We start from the raw sequence: 16765 nt of genomic DNA on the forward strand, positions 1-16765 counted from the left end.
CACACCCTGGTGTCCTGATGTCTGTTCAGCTCATGGACTATTGCTAGTTTAGAGAACAGCTGGAGAAATGATGTTAACTGAACTATGATATGTCCCAGATGTCCTAAAATCACCAAGGGAGATAAAAACGATACTTATGTGATTTAATGAAAAAGAAAATTGAGAGCTATGCTTCAAAATCAGTAATAGGGGAAAGTTAAGAATATTTATTGTGTCTCTACTTTTAAGTGTCTTAGAGTACCTTGCACATTGGCTAATGCAGAATCAGCTGTTTATACTTTGATATTTCTAGACAACACCTAAGCAGAAAGAAGTCTTTATCATTACACTCCAAGTAGGCCTTTCAATTACAAAACACCCTAGTATTATAAAGAATATAGAAGTTCTGGCAGTTAGCAGGGTTGGGGAATTCATGTGGAGGTCAGAGTTTTGTCTGGTCTGAGAGAGCAGAAGACCAAGACCATTTGAAGGAGACATGGCTGCTAAATTGTTTGAAGATGTTGGCAAGTTTGGCCTGGGCTTAGCTGTTGTAGGAGGAGTTGTCAACTCTGCTTTATATAATGGGGATGCTGGCCACCGAGCTCTCATCTTTGATAGGTTCCATGGAGTCCAAGACATAGTTGTAGGGGAAGGGACTCATTTTCTCATCCCGTGGGTACAAAAACCAATTATTTTTGACTGCCGTTCCTGGCCACAGAATGTCCCAGTAATCACTGGTAGCAAGGATTTACAGAATGTCAATATCACTCTACGTATTCTCTTCTGAGGTGTTGCCAATCAGCTGCCCCGAATCTTCACCAGCATTGGTGAGGACTACCATGAGCGGGTGTTGCACTCCATAACCACTGAGATCATCAAGTCAGTGGTAGCTCGATTTGATGCTGGAGAATTGATCACCCAGAGAGAACTAGTCTCCAGGCAAGTGAGCGATGACCTCACAGTGTGAGCGGCAACCTTTGTGCTCATCCTAGATGACGTTTCTTTGACACATCTGACCTTTGGGAAGGAGTTCAGTAGAAGCCAAACAGGTGGCTCAGCAGGAAGCAGAGAGGGCCAGATTTGTAGTGGAAAAGGCTGAGCAACAGAAGAAAGCAGCCATCATCTCAGCTGAGGGTGACTCCAAAGAGGCAGAGCTGATTGCTTATTCATTGGCCACAGCTGGAGATGGCCTAATAGAGCTTCGTAAGCTGGAAGCTGCAGAGGACATCGCATACCAGCTTTCCCGATCTCGGAACATCACCTACCAGCCGGCCGGACAGTCGGTGCTCCTCCAGCTTCCCCAGTGAGGCCTACGGCCCCACTAATCCTACTACATTCAGCCATGATATAATCCACAGCCTCCTTGTCCCCCCATCCAAAATCACTGTGAGATTTAATGATTCAGCTTAAGCAAGGGAAATAAAATTAAAATGAATGTAGAAGTTCTAAAGATTGATTATCATGTGTATTCTAAATCACCAGTTAAGCGGGCCTAGCCTTTGCCTATGGCCCAATGTACCAATTCCTGGATAAGCTCCAAAAATTCTTCATATACCATGAGTAAAAATCATATAATACCTATGATGTTATCAAATATATGCACTTACATAAATATAATAGGACTTTAAGGCTTGCAGCACGCTTTAGAAATATTAGCTAGTTTGGTTATCACAAGAACCTTTTCAGGTAGGTCATATTATCATGTCTTTTTTACTGATGAGAAAACTGAGGCACCAAAAAGAAAGTGATTTCCCTAGGACTACAAAGCTAAGGAGTGTCTAAGAAAGGATTCAAACTAAAGTATTCCAGAAGAAAGCATGGTAAAAGGTTGAAATAACACCTTGCTACTCATATGACTGGTGTTTTCATCCTCACTCTGAAATTTACTACCTGTGTGAGTTTGGGCAAGTTACAACCTCCTGTGTTAACTTCCTGAATTGTAAATGGAGGAGTTTGACTGAGTGCCTCAGAAATCCCTTCCACATCATTATCCATTATCCTATGATGGCAATTCATTTGCTTATGAACAAAGGAAGTTTTGAACTTATCATTTAGTTTTCTTTGTATTAAGATGGAGTGGTGCTGAAATGTGAGACAATACAGGATAGCCTGTTGCATTGGTTTGGGGTGGGTTTGTACTGATAAAGCATAGCAGTCTATCTTGAGGGCCGGACCTGTTGGATGCAATGTTGTCTTCTTCTGAGATCAAGTTTCTATAAACAATAAGAATTAGTCTTAGAGACATGATTTGATAAGTTTTAATTTGAAAACAACACCTTAATATGTAGAATTTTATAAAAAGTCATATTTCTTAAAAGTTTTAATCATTTTAAAACAAATCTTTATGAGCACGTATGCTCCCTCCTCCTTTAAAATAAATTTGTGAATAGTTTTCTAGAATTACTCTGATTGAAACTTTCTTTATCCTGAAGCCAACCTGGTAAGAAGCCTCCAATTCTCAGAAAAAAAAGAAAGATTTTTTCTTTACCTCACCTATATTTGACACCTCTGACGTTTAGCAGAAAATTGCAGATTTTATTTTATACTGGTATTACTGATGAGGTGGTTGAAACTGGACCCAGAAATGCCCTAAGACCATACATAGGTAACCCATTCTTCCCCACCCCACTCATCATGAGAAAATTCTCTCCTTGTTACAGGTACAAACAGAATTAAACCTGTAATTCTTCAGATAAAAGCCATCCATTCAAGTTGCTGGTTTAAGGACTCTTTCCCAGGGTGACTGCTGAAGGATCCTGTCTCTGGTGCCTGTCCAAGGTCTATGCCTCTGGCAACTAAACCAAAAACTACCTTTTCTCCTTTAATGCCTAATATCAACAAAGTTGTCTCTGTTGATTCCCTGAATTTTCCCATCCACAGATCACTGATGCCTACTCACAAAGACACCTGAACCTCTTACATTACCTAATTAGAATGTTTAACATTCATTTCCCTGTTCCTTTTGTACATAAGTTTTAGAATCACCCCCATTAAGTGGCAGGTTTCCTTAGAAATTTGCCCACTTCTATTGGAGTCACAATAAACCTTACCACTTGTCTAAGGGAAGGCTTGAGTGAGTGAATTAGTTGCAGCTCTGCATTGGCATTCTAGTCATCCCAGCACCCCAAACTTCTTCATTACATCCATCATTCAGTAAAGAATCAGGGTAGGGGCAGAGCCAAGATAGCAGAATAAAAGCTCACCTGACCTTTCCCAAATTCCTCTCCAAAAAAACTTTAAAATAATGCCTCAAATCAAATTCTATATAGGCAGAACCAACAAAAGATCAAAGTGAAACAATTTTCCAGAAAAAGACAATTTAGAAGGTTAGCAGGAAAGGTAAGTCTCAGTGGGGTTGTTGTCAAATCTGACTCCAGTGCAGGCATATCAGGTTGCCACCAGCAGGATTTAGTGACAATTCATCAGGGGCAGCAGCAGCTTCAGGAGCTCTCAAACAACAAAAAGTAAGGGAGTTGGGCAGTTGTTCACAAGGAGATTAAAGGGGACTCTTTTTCTGGTATCGGGGGCAAGACTCTTGTAACATTGCCCATATATGGTTCGATGTTGCTTTCCCCTGAGCTTAGAGAAGCACTAATTTACTAACACGGGACTGAAAGAAAGCAGGGTCACAGTTCCAGGGTGGGGAAGAATGCTTGTGGTTGTTCACAGACCAGAACATAGGCCAAGATAGCAGTTACCCTGCCTCTGCTTGCATAGTACCACCTCGGAAGAACTGAAAATCTAAATACCTCCCAGAGCCAGCTCAGAAAACAACAGTAAGAAAGGCCTGAAGGTTGGGACAGCACCCACTCGAACTTGGGAGCAGAGCACAACTTTAATATAAAATTGTAAATCACAAAATAGTTTGGAAAAATGAGTAAACAATAACAATAACCTGACTAAAAAGGTCACTATGGTGACAGGAAAGATCAGAAGAGGACAATGAAGAAAAAACTGCTACATGCAAAGCCTCAAAGAAAAATATGAATTGGTCAGTGACCCAAAAAAGAAATTCCTGAAGAGCTCAGGAAGGATTTTAAAAATAAAACAAGAAAGGTAAAAGAAAAATTGGGAAATGAAATAAGAGAAATGCAAGAAAAACATGAAGAGAGAATAAATAGCTTAGTAAAGGAGTAACCAAAAAAATACTAAAGAAAATCTTAAAAAAGAGAATTATCCAAATGGTAAAAGAGGCACAAAAATGGACTGAAGAGAAGAGCTCCTTAAAAAGCAGCATTGGTCAAATGAAAAAAGAAGTACAAAAATTCAATGAAGAAAACAATTCCTTAAAAATTAGAATTGGGCAGGTCTTAGAAGCCAATGATTTTATGAAATATCAAGAAACAATAAAACAAAGTCCAAAATGGAAAAAAAAATAGAAGAAATGTGTGATATCTCATTGAAAAAAAAACTGACCTAGAAAACAGATCAAGGAGAGATGATTTAAGACTTATTGGAGTACCTAAAAGGCTTGATGGAAAAGAAGAACTTAGACATCATATTTCAAGAAATTATCAAACAAAACTGCATTGATATCTGAGAACCTAGGGGTGAAATAGAAATTGAAGAATCTACTGATGACTTTCGGAAAGAGATTCCAAGATGAAAACTCCCAGGAATAGTATAGACTAATTCCACAGTTCTCAGGTCAAGGAGAATATATTGCAAGCAGACAACAAGATAAAAAAAATCAAATACTCTGTAGCCACACTTAGAAAAACCAATATTTAGTAGCTTTTAGATTAAAGGGCAGGAAGGCTAGAAATGTGATATCCTGGAGGGTAAAGGAGCTACAATTACAACTAAGAATACTCTAGCAAGAAAAACTGATTATACTCTTGGAGGAAAAACTGGATATTTAATTAAACCAAGAATTGTCAAGCATTCTTGATGAAAAGATCAGACTTAAATAGAAAATTTGATTTTCAAATACAAGACCCAAGAGAAGAATAAAAAAAGTAAACATGAAAGAGAAAAAGGGATTCAATAATGTTAAAATGTTTACATTCCTACATGAGAAAGTGATACTTGTAACTCCTAAGAATTTATCATTATAGGTAGTTAAAAGAAGCGTACATAAACAAAGGGCACAGGTGTGACTTAACTATGAGTGGATGATTTTAAAAAATAAGCCTTGAGAAAGATGGGTGCACTTGAAAAAGGGGAAGGGAGAGGTAGAATGGGGGTAAATTGCCTGACATAAAAGTGGTACAAAAGAACAAGCTTTTACATGAAGAGGAACATGGGAATGTAAAGGGTAAAGCTTGAACCTTACTCTTTTCACAATTGACTCAAAGAAGGAATAATATGCACACTCATATTAATAAAGAAAATTATCTTGCTTAAAAGGAATTAGGAGGAGAGGGAGATAAAAGAGGAGGGGGTGTGAATTGGGGGATGTGTTGGTCACAAAAAAAACATACTTTTTAGGACATCAGAGAGAGAGAGAGAGAGAGAGAGAGAGAGAGAGAGAGAGAGAGAGAAATAGAGAAATAAGGTATATTAGAATGGAGGGAAACACACATTAGAAAATCATAACTGTGAATGTGACTGAGATGAACTCACCCATAAAGCAGAAACAGATAGCAGAATGGGTTAAAAACCAGAATCTGACTATATTTTGTTTACAAGAAACACAAGTGAAGCAGAGAAACACACAAGTAAAAGTAAGGACCTGGAACCAAATATATTATGTTTCAGCTAATGTTAAAAAAAAAAAAACAAATAAATAGGGGTAACACTCATAATGTCAGACAAAATATTTTGTTTGACAGTTTTCTTTCTTTTTAGCATATTTTAAATAAATTTTATTGATATATTGTCCTTTTTAAATCACTAGAGTATCCTATTTATCCTTCCCCCAACCCATCCCTCTCTCCTCTAGAGATCCATCCTGTATAACATATAATATTTTGGGAGACAAAAAAGAGAAAAAAAATCAATACAACTCATCAATAATTTTTTCAAGTAGGAAACTATGTGTAATACCTGTAGACCTCCCAAATTCATGAAGTCATACATAGGTTGGGGAGAGTCTCCTCATATTTATTTGATTCTCTGAACTTAATAATTTTGTCACATATACTTTTGACATTTTGATATGTAACAAATCAAGTATGATTTGTCACATATACTTTTGATACAAAAATATAAATAATTGATATTTTGTATCATTGTTCTTTCCAATGAAATGTTTATATTTATTTTGTATATTGTTATATTTTTCTTATTACTTCACACTGAATTAGTTCACAAAGATCTTTCTATACTTTTATATATTCATAATATCATTTCTTATAGCACAATAATATATCATAACATTCATGTACCACAATTTGTTTAAACATTTCCTAATTGAGAGGAATCTACTTTGATTGCAATTTTTAATTGTGACAAAAATGTTGCTACAAATTATTTGGAATATATAGAGATGGGATTTTTTTTTTGTTATCAATTACTTCCTTAAATTACAAACTCAGTAATGGAGTCTCTAGATATCTTTGTCACTTCACTTACACATTTCCAAATTTATTTACAAAATGATTGTATTATATCACAGCTCCACCAATAATGTATTAGTGTGTCCACCCATGGTCCCTCTGACATTAAGTGAAGATCCTTGTTAATGACCAAAGAAATAAGACTACTTTCAGCTACACTGCCTTCCCCAATACAGAATGTTTACCAGGTGACACTGCAAAGAGTTAAGTTGAAATGAACCCAACTTGTACAATCTTTGATGCCAAATATTTTGGTGATTCAGTTGCAAAATTAGACAAGAAACATTGGGTTTTCATCGCGATGAATTTCAGGCAGGCCTAAAGTCCAAATGGCATAAGGAGGAAAGCAGAAGTTCATACCTAGAAGTATCTTTTATAATTTTGACCAAAATAAAAGAAATTGGCAAAGCTTTCTTTTGGAAGTCTTTTACAAATGCTGCTGTATGTACTTACCTATCTCAATGATTCCCCAATGTTAAGTCAAAAAAAAAAATTCTGGAAGCTTTCCTTGTTTCAATGTGCTCTGAAAGATCAATGAGACAACTCTTGCTATATTGCCTATGACTGGGACAAAAACTTTGGTGTCAAGAAAAATGTGTTGATCTTTGATCTTTGAAGTAGAACTTTTGATATCTGTTCTTACCATTGAAGATGACATATTTGAAGTCAAGTCCACAGTTAGAAATACTCATTTGTATGATAAAGACTTTGATGATCACAAGGTCAACCATTTCTTTGCTGAGTTGAAGCAAAAGCATAAGAAGGACATAAATGAGAACAGGAGGGATGCCTGTAAACTGAACAACTCTTGTGAATGTGCAAGGAGTACCCTCTCTTCCAGTACCCAGGCCAGTATTGAGTTTGACTCCTTCTATGATGGTATCAGCTTCAATGCTTCTATCACCCATTCCCATTTTTTAAAGCTTAGCATTAATTATTAAATATTTTATTTCACTTTAATTTTACATCATTTTGCTGGGAGGATATGGTGGTGGTGGGAGAATCAAAACAAGTTAGATGAAGCCTGGAAACACATCCATGATTAGCCAGCTTGGTAAAAATGGGTGGCTTTGTTCCTAATGCTCTATATGCAGATCAAGGCCCTGGAAAGTTGGGACAAAGTTATGATGGTTTTCAAACGAGTGCTATGAAAAGAATAGATTATAAAGCAGGTTACAAAGGAGGAAAGAGGGACTATTTTCTTCCAGAAACAGAATTTCTGAAGAGACCCAATTCTTTGGTTATTTCCAAAATGACTGGAGAATGGAGGGTGGAAGGGAATTTGAACATGATTTAAAAAACACTGTCCATGTGAGGCAATTGGCTGTTGTTCTGAGGAGAGAAATGACTAAAGTAGGCTATCTCCTACAGTTCCTAATATTTAAATTGAGAGTTGACATGCCACTGGGTACAAGAATGAGCTGAGGCTCCGTTAGTGTAGAATTTACTAAGAAGTTTCTTCCATAAACAGATAACTCAAGTAGTCCTTTTGCTTAAGCAAATAAAGGTTTTAAAAATTACTTGAGAAGCTCCTCTATCCCTGTGGTGGGGGAATTCAGAGAAGGGTGTCATCAATGCAGCCACCTTTAAGGCCATAATGGAATTCCTAAAGGTTAGAAATGCAATAAAAGTGGACAAAGGCTGCCATCATCACCAAGACATGGAAAATCTGATGTGACTGTAACCATATATCAAATTTGCAGAAAAGAAGCACTCAGGGGTTTGGGCAGCATATAGACCAGCTGCAGTGATATACATCACAGACAAAGGGAAGAACCAACCCATCCAGCCCACTGTTGTGGCCTTGACAAAGCTTTCTGCAATGGTGAAGTGCATTGTGGGCACAACCCCACTCCAACCAAATCCCCGGAACACTCTGGCTCTTGTTTGCTAGTGTTTGGCTGTGACAAAATAGTTCCACTGGGCCATAATGATGACGGAGATGCCCAGGACACAGACAATGGGGAGGTAGATGAGCTGTGTCTGCAGAGAGAAGTAGAAGAGTAATAGTCAGGGAACAAAGCTCCCCGTGATCAGTAGAGCAATCCTCGAATAGTCCAATTTGGAAAACATCCTAGAGACTTTTTCTCACTGACAACAGATGATGTGAAACAGTCAGGAAAAGTTGAGGCAGAGCACAGAGTCCAGAAAAAAAAAATCGCAAAGATTATCTTCTCCAGGCAGATGGGCCCAAATATTGCCAGTCTCCCTGTGGAACTGGAAGACTCTCTTAAAGCAGGCAGAACTCTAGTCTTGGCCTCAGCCTCAGTTTCAGTGAAACGCCTGCCCCGCCCCGCCCCGCCCCGCTGGACCCCAGGCACCAATTGGAAGGAGCACTAAAGAGCTTCTGCTGCGTCACTTCCACTCTGCAGAGGCAGGAGACAAGGCAACATGGCAGTGGTGGTGGAGGAGGCTTTGGCTCCTCGGCCCCCATCTGTTTCCATTTTGAAGATCTGAATGTTGACTTCTTCCATGGACCACGCCTGACCATGTGGGAAAGGGCCTAAGGGACACAAAAGTATATCAATTAGAGACTGATGACATTATCTTGGTCTGTGGAATCCACTCATGTCTCCCAAATACAGAAACTTATGTAGAACTCAACCAGAGTATCAGTCTAGATGAGACTATTGCCAGTGATGAATCCATCTGGCCAGACTGTCATCTTGTCTGGAGAGAAATCTGGGAATGTTCAGGCTTTTTGGATATCACTCTTATTTCCTTTGGTATTGAAACTGATGGAGTTATGACAATTCTAATCAAAGAAAATATCATCATCCCTACCAAATGGACACAAACCTACTGAAACAACCAATCAGATGTGCCCCCCCACCCTCCCACGGCACACAATGAAGGTGAGAGATCAATGACAAAGTATAATAACCTGATTGGAAAGTTTGAGCTTTCAGGAATCCTCCCTCCCCCTTACCTCAGAGTTGTTCCTGAGATTGAAGCAAGGAAATTATGGTCACCATGCCAAATATTGTTTGAGTAAAGAAGATATTGTGTGTATGGTCAAGGAAGCTGGGAAATAAAAGCCTGAAGAAGAGAAACAAAGACAATGTGTCTTCCTGTAGTGGACATCCAAGAAATAACAAGACAGCAGTGCCAATTACAATTGATAAGAGTGTTTGTTAACCCTGGTGACTGCCTCCCCAATAAGGAAGACAGCAATGAGTCTTCTGTCAGGCACATTTTTATAGGGGTAGGTGTTGCTAATCAACAAAATGTTGTTCCAAGGGGGGGGGGGGGTTCCATTTCTAGTAAAGTCTTGGGTACCTCAGAAGAACAGACTTGTATCTGGGGTATATTTCTAGCAACACATGTGAAACGTTCCCTCACTATTATGGCCTATTAGGTGGTTTCCAGGGACCCTGGTAGGGGTCCCCTTCTAGCAGGTTTAAGGGGCTTTGGTGTATAATTTCTGGTGGGCACTTCACTCCCTCCTTTTCTTGTTCATAGTTGAAACTCGGACTCAACTGAGTCCAGGGGACTTCTCTCTTTCACTAGGGCTGTGGTACCCATTGCTGCCGATCCTACCATACCAAGGCCAACTAGGATAGGGACTAAAATGGGGGCTGCCAGCAAAAAGGTGTTTCTGCATACAAGTAGTCAGAGGTTAAGCTCAGGTCTGAGGCTACCTAAATATAATACCTATTATATTTAATAATACCTATTAGATTTTCCAATAAGGTAACATGAAAGAGCTCATATCTTTTACTGATTAGTTGCTCTGAGCATAGGGACCTGTTATAGAAGGAAAAAGCAGGGACATGTGACATTCCAAATATGCCAGGAGAAACCTCCTTGGATCTGTGTAAATTCAGGTACAGTTACAGATATTCCATCTCATGCAGCATCTGTTCTGTCTCATAGCTAAACTCAGGAATAGGTGGAAAACATTCCTTTTCAAAGGAACATCCTGGATAAACTGAGCCAAGAGGGATCCCATGCCAGACAGAGGCTAAGATTGTCCCTTTGGCCTTTTACCAAATATAGACTTCCACCTGTTGACAGTACAGGATCACATTCCTCTGAGTAGCTAGTGGCATTTCCTCTCAGACACTGATTTAATGCAGACAACTATACCCAAATTCAGACTAAAAATAAAATTTAGTCATGGTCCCAAGTGCTTTTTACCTTAAACAGCAAGCTTCACCAATCACCTCTCAGAGCCAGTTATAATTATTTCTATTCTCATGGGGCTGCAATAAGTAATAAAGGTGTATCAGATCTTGTAATGTAAGGAATTCCATTTACCATCCTTCTAAAATATAAAAGCCAGTTTATAGAAATCCTTTTTGATCTTTGCAACTTCTTAGCAAGTTAGGTTCATTTACTAAAACAAATTCCCTTCTCAGGCTGAATTACTTTGCCTGGAAATAGTTACCAGGGGATTTGACAATTTTACAACATAAGGAAAATTTATATGAATTGTAAGCAGGAGAGACTGCTCAGAATGGACAGAACTAGTCAGACAAGTTTTCATACAGTAATCAATTAACAATTTTAGGTTTTAGCATTAAAATATTAGCCCAAAATAGCTTAGTTAACATTCTTATAAGTGTTTTCTAAATAACAGATATACATATTACAAATCAGGCTTAAAGTAGCACTACTGGTCTTACACAATTTTTTTTCCTCACTCAGGTTTTACAATATACAACAATAGAATGTAGAAATACAATTTTTACAATGTACAACAATAGAATGTAGAAATACAACAATAATATAAACTGCGAGAGGACATTAATTGCATTTCCAAATTACATATAAGATGACATTAATTGCATTTCCAAATTACATATAAGAATGATTGATCTTACCAAGTAAAGAGGCTAGTTGACTTCTGACCTCATTTTCTCCTCTCTTTTTCTCATCTCCCACTTTACAGATAAATTGAGACTCGGGGTTAAATGATTTATTTTAGGTCACACAACCAATCAGTGCAGAGTTTGGAACACACTGTTTCTCACTGACAAGCTTTTTCTCACTTTGCTGATTTTCTCTCTTTCATCTTTCTCTTAGCTGTACTTCTCTTGTTTTTCTCTTTTTATTCTATATTCTGGGTTGTTTTCTCCCTGCTCCATTGTTTCCAGGAGTCCTTAGCAACCTTCTGTAATTCCTTGGCACTGGAACAAGCAAAGTGATTATTTGCAGCAAGGAAGAGACCTCTTAGATGGTACTGAAGTTGGGGCTTCATGGTACAGAGTGAACTCTATATTTCAGGGGAAAACCCTCCATTTTTCCAAATTCATCACACTCAATCAGCTTATGCTCTATCAAATACATCTCTATGAATGCTTTGTAGCAGACCCTGATTTGGTGATCAGTTTGGGAGAAAAAAGGGCAGTGCTCAACTAGGGAGTGCCAGGAGATTTTTAGCCTGGAGCATTGAGGAGAGGGTTTGGGAAACTTGAAGTAAAAACTTCAGGCTCTGCTTACTTAGAGGGATGGGCTTCCCAATACCTGGGGATCTTAAACTATTTCTGATGGGAGGTAGGTCAAGTATCCTTTTACTAAACTATTTAGGCTGTGGAAAGAATATAATTTTAATTTAGGAGCTCGGATGTATCTCAGGCTTAGTATATGGGATAATGATTAACTTGTGTTTGTACCTTTGTTTCACAAGCTTATTTTCCCTTGTCTAACTTTTCCCACTTCATTCAGAAAAAAATGTTCTATTCCAGGAAGTTAACCTTTCAGGTAGGCAGAAGACAAGCCCATGTAGCTCTGACATAGCTACTTGTACCTTCCCCCCTTCTTCTTTTTGGAGGAGGTTAACTCAAATTAACTTTACCGCAGCCCTAGCTCAGTTATAGCCTGGACAGTAGAGGGAAAAAAATATCTTAGTGGTTCAAACCTCTTACTGTCTCCTCAGCTCCATCAGAGCTGGATGAAAGGGGAGGTCTCTGTAGCCCCAGCTAAGAAGAACTGGACCACAGGGAAGAGAATCTTAGCAGTTGTAACTTGTCACTGTGGCACTGGTCTGGTCAGAATTGGATCACAGTGAGAAGGCACCGCAGTTTAGCCTCACCAGAGGTAGGACTATGGGGAGGAGAATGTTAGTGGATTTCTTTTTGACCTTTTGCTCAACTAAACTTTTCTTAGGTGTTCATCCCTTTAAAATTTCAGATCAACTCCAAGACTTTAAGAGAAACTTTCTCATACAACATAGATAATACAACTATTTACCAGTAACAATTATGGTCTTAATTTTGAACTTTGAAACAGAACAATTGAATAACCAAGCTGGTAAGCTTAAACTTCAGTTTTTGTAGTTACACAGAACTAAATTTTTTTTCTTGGTGCCAAATAATAACCAGAAGGAATTCAATTACCTGGATCTATATTCCCAATGATATTGCACAGTTCTCTTTCTGTGACCCAGGAAAGAGTTGTGTTAGTCTTATTTCAAAGTGCAACTTGGAAACCTACTTCTCTTTGATCATTGAAGTGACCCGTTTTCCCTTAGATAGATTTTAGGGGAGAAATTTCCCATTCTCTCTCTGTCCATTTGTCTTTTTACTTTGAGAACTTTGGCAGGAGTTCAAGGAGTAGAGGGAGAAATGGTTTTCTGCCAACAGCCATTCCTTAAGAGATTATTAATCTTCTGTGGTTTTTTGGAACTCCTTAAAGTTCCTCAGAAAATAGTACAGGGGGCTTTCATTCCCCTGGAGTATAGATGGCTGTTGTCCCATAAAAATTAAAGTTACATAAACAATTAGAAACACAGAAGACCCAAATAGAACAAAGAATTAAAGGTACAATGAAAACTAAGGCTACAGTGACTCCTAGTATACAGAAAGCACAAACCAGACAAAGAGTAAAGGGATAGAAAGAAAAAAAATTACCAAAGCACTCTGACAGCATCCCATGGAGGCCAGTAAGGACGTTATTGCTGCATGCAGCCTAGCCTCTTACCTTTTTACAAGAGAACTCACCAAAACAAAAACTCTCATGGACCAAATTGAAAGAATTTGGGAAGAACTCAGGTTCCTGGTTCACTCAGGAAAACAAATACAAGCCTGGGCCCGAGGAATTTCACTTGGTGGCTTCCCCAAAGGTGGACTGCCTTCCCAGCCCTCCAGGGAGCCTGGTGCAGTTGTCAATACAAAGCCAAAGGCTATCTCGGTGGAACCTTCAAAATGTAGTGGACATCCGAGAAATAACAAGACAGCAGTGCCAATTACAATTGATAGGAGTGTTTATTAACTGCCGTGACTGCCTCCCCAATAGAGAAGATAGCAATGAGTCTTCTGTCAGGCATATTTTTATAGGGGTAGGTGTTGCTGATCAACAAAATGTGGTTCCAAGCAGGGGTACCATTTCTAGTAAAGTCTTGGGTACCTCACAAGAACAGACTTGTATCTGGGGTATGCTTTTAGCAACACATGTGAAACATTCCCTCACTATTATGGCCTATTAGGTGGTTTCCAGGGACCCTGGTAGGGGTCCCCTTCTAGCAGGTTTAGGGGACTTTGGTGAATAATTTCTGGTGGGCACTCAAATCCAAGAATTCACTTGAATATTATGCTTTCAACATGAATGCTGCAATAAAGGAAGAGAAATGTGTAGGTAAAACTGGAATCAAAGACAAAAAAAGATCCTTGACAAATATAATCAAATAATCAACTGACTGGCTCTTACCAGACTGCTAAAATATTCCCCTGGTGGAATGGGCAGATGAAAACTATTTGTTCCAATGGACATAAAGGCAACTGAAGAAAGCTATGTGCACTGCTTAGAGTTTGCTTAGACAATGAAGATGCCAAGGCCATATATTAAATCCCAGGCCACTGCCCTTTTTCCTGAGTTTTGTCTTGGCAGAAGTCATTTAAGTCACTTAAATGACTTTGAAAGACAGTGAAGGTGACAACTTTGTGCAATTCCACCTCACTTAAAGTCAATTCACACAGGAGTCTAGATAGCACCCTGTGAAGTTATTGATCCTCTTTGAAAATGAAGGAAAACAACAACCAGACTGTTAATAAGCAATAATTTCAGCATCAGCAGAAAGAATTGGAGAAGATCTTCAATCCTATACTTAGTAAGTTGTATCAGAATGAAGAAGGCATGCTTGGTGGGTTTGCAGGTGATAGAGTAGCCCCATCAAAAAGGTCAGCTACAAACACCAGCAGAGCATTCCACACAGCTTTCCAAAAATTCAAGGCCTCAAAATTGTAGCCAAGGTAGCAGCAATTTAAAGTAACATTTTAGTTATTGTGTAAGTGTGAATTCTAAATAATGTGTGCAGAAATCAAAAGTGAATACCATTGCATCTTATCAATTCTGTATTTTTGTTTTGTTTTGTTTTTTGTTTTTGTTGATGTCTGTCTCTTTGTGACCTCACTTGTGTTTTTCTTGGCAAAGATATTGGAGTTGTTGCCATTTCCTTCTGTACGTCATTTTACAGATGAGAAAATCGAGGCAAGCAGAGTTAATTGACTTGCCAAGAGTCACTACTTTGTGGCAGAACTACTTAGTGACTGAGGCTAGATTTGAACTAAGGAAGACTAGCCTTCTTGACTCAAGGTCTCACACTCTATCCACTGTGTCGCCTACCTGCCCTATCAGTTCTGTGAACAACTGAAAATGCACTTCTTATCCTGAAGAAAAAAAAATCTATTTAAAATTTGCAAGAAAGTTTCAAGGTTCCTCTTGTGCTGTAACTGCAATACTCTATCCCTTCAGTTACTTTCATTTTATTAACTTAAGTTAGTCCTATTATTTAATTTTTTAATTTCATTTATTACCTCTTTCCAAAAATCTCTCTTTTCATCATGTATATTCTCTTTCTGCTTACTCTAGACCTTCTTTTTTCTGATTCATGACTCCAATAATTATCTTGTAACTCTGTTATCTCTGTGTTCTTCATGCTATCAAAAATTCCAAGGTATCCATTCTAGGTTCTCTCCTCAAGATACTTTCTCTCACAGTTTTGTAGGATATATCTCATGGATTCCCCTTTTCCATTGTAGCTCATTTCCACAGAAATTATTATTAACAAAAAATTAATGTCAACAATATTAACAATAGCTAATTTTATATAGCACTTATTGTGAGTCAGGCACCATTCTAAGCACTTTATTTTGGTAAATATATTTTATTTACTCATTAAATATTTCCAATTACATATGAAAAAGTTTTTGCATTCACTTTTTTAAATTTTGAGTTTCAAATTATCTTTCTTCTTCCTCTCTCTTTCGCCCTCTAGAGAGGCATGCAATTCATATCAATTATATGTGTGATGTCATGAAAAACATTTCCATTTTAGCCATGTTCAAAAGAAAACACATAAAAAAGAAAATTATAAAAAGTTTTAAAAGTATGTTTCAATATGCTTTTAGATTCCATCAGTTCACTCACTAGAGGTGGATAGTATTTTTCATCATGCATCCTTTGGAATTATCTTGGATCATTGTCTTCAGAGTTGTTAAACGTTTCACAATTGATCACCCTTACAATAATGCTGTGGCTGTATACAGTGTAATCTGGTTCCGCTCTCTTCACTTTCCATTAGTTAGATATGCTCAGGTTCTTTTTTCTTTCCTTCTGAAACCATCCTACTCCTCTTTTCTTGTATACAATAGTATTCCATTACAATCATATACCAGAGTTTGTTCAGTCATTCACCGATTAATAGACATTCCTGAGATTAGCATTCTTTTCCTACCACAAAGAACCGCTATAAACACACACACATTTAAAGGACTTAGTACTTTTTCCAAGTTCCCCTAATTTAATTATCATATTACCCTTTAGGTCTAAATCATTTGTATATTTTAATATACCTTATGTAGGATTATGGTTTGATATGTTGATCTATGCCTATTTTGTGCAAAACTGCTTTCTAATTTTCCTAGCATTTTTTTCCAAAAAGTGAGTTATTCTCCCAGAGTTGGGATCTTTGCGTTTATCAAACAATAGGTTACTGTGTTCATTTACTACTCTGTATTGTGTACCTAATCTAATGCACTGATCCACCACTTTATTTCTTTTTTTCTGGGCTTTTTTTTTTTTTGAGGACAATTGGGGTTAAGTGACTTGGTCAAGGTCACATGGCTAGGTTTTGTGTTAAGTGTCTGAGGTAGGATTTGAACTCAGGTTCTCCTGATTCCATGGCCAGTGCTCTATTCACTGTGCCACGTAGCCCCCGACCACTTTATTTCTTAGCCAGTACCAAATTGCCTTGATTATTAGTACTTTGTTATATGGTTTGAAACCTGGTACTGCTAGGGTGCCTTCCTTACCATATTTTTGTCATTGATTTCCTTAATATTCTT

General features: G+C 38.0%; 1 protein-coding gene and 2 pseudogenes across 2 annotated transcripts in view; 2 read left to right on the forward strand and 1 right to left on the reverse strand.

Moving 5' to 3' along the window:
• LOC138170909 (cadherin-10) overlaps positions 1-16765 on the forward strand; it is a 313250-nt gene that overhangs the window by 182118 nt on the left and 114367 nt on the right. The window lies entirely within an intron of this gene.
• Positions 394-1354, forward strand: LOC138170891 (prohibitin 1 pseudogene; annotated as a pseudogene).
• Positions 8035-13357, reverse strand: LOC138170916 (adiponectin receptor protein 1 pseudogene; annotated as a pseudogene).

This window comes from Petaurus breviceps, unplaced genomic scaffold (genome assembly GCF_028583685.1).
Source record: "Petaurus breviceps papuanus isolate PSGF00001 unplaced genomic scaffold, PetGlider_PUasm1.0 40, whole genome shotgun sequence".
In the NCBI taxonomy this organism is placed as follows: Eukaryota; Metazoa; Chordata; class Mammalia; order Diprotodontia; family Petauridae; genus Petaurus; species Petaurus breviceps.